General features: G+C 36.7%; 1 protein-coding gene across 2 annotated transcripts in view; it reads left to right on the top strand.

Moving 5' to 3' along the window:
- The first annotated feature begins 712 nt into the window (after window positions 1–712).
- Window positions 713–5,806, top strand: part of Lingo2 (leucine rich repeat and Ig domain containing 2) — a 122,209-nt gene continuing 117,115 nt past the window's right edge. For both annotated transcript variants that reach the window (XM_028780954.1, XM_028780945.1), the window contains exon 1: window positions 713–906. The gene's annotated coding sequence lies outside the window, so the exon portion shown is untranslated. The remainder of the gene's footprint in view (window positions 907–5,806) is intronic.

Raw genomic sequence — 5,806 nt, 5'->3', positions numbered from 1 at the left:
CTCGGTGGAACTGTCAGAGAGTCGAACATGTATTTTGGCCTCAAGCTGTGAGTTCAGGAATTCTGGGTGTCCAAGGATCTGGCTTTTCTTCCTCTTACTGGATCTCTCTCTATGATCTATTAATTCTTCGTCAAATCATAATTTGGTCCGTCCACTGGATTTTGTGTGTTTCAGATATTCTTCAGTGTGGTTCTTTAGGGATTGTCCTTTCCACTCACTGGGGCCACGATTAGCAAGATCTGATGCAAAAAAAAAAAAAAATACTTCTCCAACATGCCAATTGGCAAACGCTAGGTTTTGTTCAGGAAAACAGATTAGTCCTCTAAGGGTTAATTAGGAAGAGAGCCCCATTCAGGGCCTGGGATTGTTTACTTCAATCGTTTTTCATGCAAACTGCCATGTTTCACTTGGGTCCTAATTGTGCCTGATGGACCTATTATTTTGTAATCAGAGCAGTTCCTTGGCTTGCTCTCTAGGGGTTAATTAAATGGATGAGGTAGTGCCCCGGATATTACTAGCAGACAGGACCACTTGAATTTTTCACCAACCGCATTGGAGAGAGTCCCGTTACTATGAACAATCGGGTTTCTCAGCACCAGCGGTGCCTTGCACAGTTGGAGTTTATTAGGTTACTGTACCAAGACAAGCCTGGCTGATCCATCAATGCAGTCCTGCCTGGCTTGGCCCTGTTTCCGTTCAAAGAAGACTAGCACCAGTGCACTCTAGAAACCCAGCCTGCATGTAGACAGCCCTGCCTACTGCAGAAGATGATTCCTGCCCCGGGTTAAATGTGCACAACTCGTGGAAATGCCAGTACCTTCCACCTGAAGGCACTTAGTGGCTAGAAAACCAGCAATCTACCCCGAAACACACTGTACTAAACACAGCAAGAGACCACAATGATTGGTAAGGTGACTAGACATTTCTCTGGCGTTTTTCTGCTGCGGCTGCTGCTGCTGGAATCTGACTTTGTGATCCCCATTTCCCACCCTCGTTTCTTTGTCTGTTCCAACTGAATTTCTAGCTTGCGATTCTTTCTGTAAAATGATCACAGATTATTTTGTTTTACTTTATCTGTATTACTATTTTGCAACAAGCCTCCTGGGATTTAATAAGCAGGAGGGCGTATTGTGTGCTGAGGCGTGAAAGAAGGATAAATTCTAGAGCACAAAAAGCTAAGCCCTTCTGCATGTGGGACAGCTGGGGGAACAGCAAACCTGGACAGGAGGCTGTACGTGAGGTTTTGTTCTCAGTCCCACAGTATCAGTTAAAGAAAGGCAGTTCTGTACTGTGGAGAAAACTCTAAACTACAATTACAGGGAGCTTGGAATAGCTTACAGCAGTGTAAGTCTTGTTTGTGGAGTTAGTTCCTGAGCAGTGTTTGTAAGAAAACAGGACTTTTTGAGAGCAGAATGTGTATCTTAATGGAGGGTGGGAGTGATGCAGGAAAATGAATTAAATTTTAATTTTATTTTATTTTATTTATTCAGTGTGTTAATTGAGTGACTTGGGAGGAGTCGCTGTACTCCTCTTAGTTCCAGTTCCGTCGTTAAAGTGGATCTAAAAATATAGATCTACTTTGTGCTATGGGATTGTTGTGAAAAATCAATCATATTGTGTGGTACACATTACATGGCTCAACTAATATATGAATAAAAAATGACTGGCTTAAATTTTATGAGGTATTATAAGTATTTATAATTATGTGTGAAACTTCTTAGCAAAGGGCAATGTTATATTTCTCCATCACTACATTTAAAAAAGTATAAGTTTCTAGGCTATGGACTACAACTTGTGGATTGTTGCAGAAACTAGTCTGCACCCGAGGTTTTTCTGCCTTGTTTCTAATTATTTCACTTCTATCAGAACAATGTCATTGCATCATTCTGAACCTGCATACACTTTTACAGCAATTACTATAAATATAGTAATAAAATTATAGTAGGTACACAGACTAAAGAAATATACAGATTAAGGAAATCAGTGTAAATAGAAAGCATACTTGTGGCTGTATAGGTCTTGGGATTATGGGGACGTGGGAATAATGACAGTGAGGACTGATAATTTGGAGAAATTGAAGAGAATGTCCTGAGAGCCACTTGACCCTATGAAAACGCTGAAAGACTGAGCAAAGTACATTTGGATAAGACATGTCCACTTGCGGGTTGAATGTGAGTTACAGCTCAATATAACTGTCACTCAAATCTGTATTTAGAAATTAAAATTCATATATGTGCACCTACAAGTTAAAGTGTGTTGTGATGCTATATCCTAGTGGATAGATACCTCTGGATGGAAAATGCTAACTCATTAATGAAATATTCTAATGAAACAAAAAGGAAGAAAACATAAGCCTTTCTAAAAGGAAGATTGTCACTATCCCCATGGCCACTGCCTACAATGCTCTGGAAGCCTGCAATCCATGGGAATACAAAAGGTACTTCAGCGCTGGATCTAATTTTGAAATGTTTCCACATATCTCTGGCTTTTTTTCAGATTTGGATTCCATTTTCCTTCTATTTTTGTAATCTGTATATATCAGGACTTGATTTAGCTTGCCCCTCTAGAAATCCAAAGTTCTGGTCATAAAGACATTTGGACAACACTATAGAATATCTCTCACACAGAGCCACCTTATTTACTCCTATGGGTTTAGATGTTCCATTGGTGGTAGGGTAGTAGTAGTAGTAAGTAGTAGTAGTAGTATTTTTCTGACTGTGAAAAACATTTATGTTCTTCTTATTCATTTAAATTCTTATCCCAACACTGTATGAACCTTGTTGTGCTCACTTTACACTTGTGGGGTGTGAAACCTGGAAATACTTAAGCCAAAGTCAAAATCCTGGTAGTCTATGGTCTTAACCAGTTTGCAATCTGATAATGCATAGTTTTCACCTGATTATCTGTGTTATCACAAATCTTGAACAAGAACAGAGGTTCCAATGTTCATGGACTGATATCTAGTCTGCTAGGAAAAACTTCCAAGAAAACATCAAAAGAGAGTTCAAGTACAGTACACTGGACCTCACAGTGGGTTTATATTTTATCTTTGCAGGACTTTCTACCTCTGAGGTTTTTTTATACATCAAATGAAAATCTTCTTTTTATTCATTCAGAAAACCATCAGATTTTATGCATGTATTCATATATATTACCTCATATATCAACATATATGTATGTATCTATATTGTATATATGATACATATATGTGTGTGTATATGTATGTATATTTAGGTTATAAGTATATAGAGATATGTGTATAGATATATAGATATATCTGCTAATCAGAAATAAAGCTTATTTTCTAGAAGGCTGAAAATAAGATTAAAATTAGCCATAATAAATAATTGTTATGTATAATGATTGTAGAAAAGAACACTGAAAGGAATACAAGCATGTATCCATGTGCCCTTCTCTAGCCAGGGAATAAAGAGAGGATAGAAAGCTAAGAAAAATAATGGCTTAAACTTCCCATCGAAAAAGTGCTGCGGAGTGTATGACAGCAAGGAGAAAGAGTGCATGGCTATAAACTGAGCAGTGTGAGGAGCATATTTCCCAAATAACAACAGTCACCATATAATAGTGCAGGTTCAAGGTCAGCCTAGGTTTCCCAGAGTCTGAAATGCCAGTAATGTAGTACATCTTGTACTTGAATTTTAAATGTGGCTAACCTGGGCCTGACTAGCTATTCTCTTTTAATCTTTTAGGCACTAATGTTTAAATCATGTTACACTCAGTATATGTGTATAAAACCCACTCTTCTTGTATACTGAGCTGACAGAGGGCAGAGAGCCATAGCCTTTCCTTGAGGTATGTGTATACAGTGGCAATTGCCTTAAGCTCCAAAAGTAGACTGCTTAGGTTCCGAATCAAATAGTTTGGGTAAGTTTTGGAAAATGCATATATAATGGGAGAACATAAAAATACACTGTATTGGGTCGCTTATTCAGATGTGTTCTATAGTTGTGTATTCACACAAAATTTATTTCTGATAAGAATGTTTTAAACTAAAAGTCTAATTGAGATCCCATAAGCCTGATAATTCTTTTATATCTGGTTTCTTCTTACATTCCTGAAGAATAGTACTGAGTCCATGGTGCCCCAAATGGTCAGCAAAAGCAGAAGAATTCTGTCTAAATGTAATACCTGATTGTTGGCACTTTGGTGACCTAGTAAGATGCTTGGCACCACAGAGATAATTAATTCTAACTTTTGGGGGGCAGCTAAAACTCGTAAGAATTACACAACCATCACAATATTCTTTTGAAGGGTCCAACCAAGGGCTGGGTGGCTTCAGCCAATCTCTGTGCAAGGATCGTGTGTTCTGTTCTGGACTGGGTTTTTCACATATCAGAGTGTCAACTTCAGACAAGAAAGGAATTTGGATAAATTAGATGAGCCACCTGAGTACTGGATACTTATTAAATATAGGAATAGTTGTTCTCCATGGTGAAAGTACAGAGACAGGATAAAAAATGTACTCTTAATACTTCCTATCCACCTCCTCCAAAGTCAACTGCTGGAAACCTACTTTGACGACATACATACTTCAATAAGGTGTATTCTCTTTTAATCAAATTATATCCCATGGCTTCATATTGAATAAAAGTTTTAAGAGACCAAATTTTGAGTACGTATCTTTAAATAAAATAATTAAAAAGCTAAACTGATACCAGATTTGGTTATCAAAAGTAAGCCAAATTTGCTATGTTTATGATGCAGATGAAGTTTTTGAGAAAACACTAAAGCTCTAGAACTCAATGAAAAGTCCAACTCAGAAACCACAAAACCAGCCCACAAAAAGTGTTTCAGGCCTTACTAAGGGTGAACCTTGCACTCCTTCCAAGAGCTCTTATGTTTCTTGCAAACAGATTCACCGTTAATGCCATTAAATTTAACACATATAAATACAGATGAAATGTTATCTAAGTAACTGTGTTTTAAATCTCTCAGAACCCATGACGAGAACTTGATAGAGTCACACTGAGCAACCATTTCTCACCACATGGCCATGCTTGAACAGGATAACAGCGAGCCATGCAAAAGCAAAGAAACAAACAAAAAATATTAGCAACATAAAAGCTCCAGCACAAGTTCTGGGCCTTACCCTCAGGCTTAAGATCTCTCTATTATTAAGAAATTATCAAAAAGAATGCAAGATATTGATCCACTTGAACATAAAATTTAATCCCAAGAAAACTAAGAAAGATTTTCAGCATTTTACTGTAAAATGATGGGTTAAAATTTAACTTCTGTTTGGAAGGCTATATATTGTAGGCTTTGTGTTTTTATAAGAAGGTAAGTTAAATTTTGGTAAAACCTCATGAACAATGTTCACATTTAACAGGCAAAATAAGATGCCTTAAATTATCAAAGACTGGCAGGACTGGGAATGCATTAAAAGAAACAAAACAAGTAACAGAAAAATGTATAGGAAGTGCTCAGATCACTGGAAAGGCTATATTTCTAAAAATGTCAGCATGTAGGCCTGAGGCTTAGGTTTTACATAAAGAGACAGTTAATAAAAATTGAATACAATTGATCATTTTAACATGCATATGTTATTCTACTTAAGATTTGGCATCCACAAAAAATGTCAATGTAGAGTTCTACTTTAAATGTATAAACATATTTCTTTAAAAACCGCTTCACCAAGAGGAAGACAAGCTAAATGTTTTTTTTCTAATTCTTTTTATTTTATTTTTTGAAGTGCGGAAAGGAGAAAATTATGTAAACATTTAAATATACTGCTTCAGATAGATAGATAGATAGATAGATAGATAGATAGATAGATAGATAGATAGAT

This window comes from Grammomys surdaster, unplaced genomic scaffold, assembly GCF_004785775.1.
Source record: "Grammomys surdaster isolate TR1022 unplaced genomic scaffold, NIH_TR_1.0 97, whole genome shotgun sequence".
In the NCBI taxonomy this organism is placed as follows: Eukaryota; Metazoa; Chordata; class Mammalia; order Rodentia; family Muridae; genus Grammomys; species Grammomys surdaster.
The sequence above is the reverse complement of the archived record's forward strand: the minus strand, read 5'-3'. Positions and strand labels throughout refer to the sequence as shown.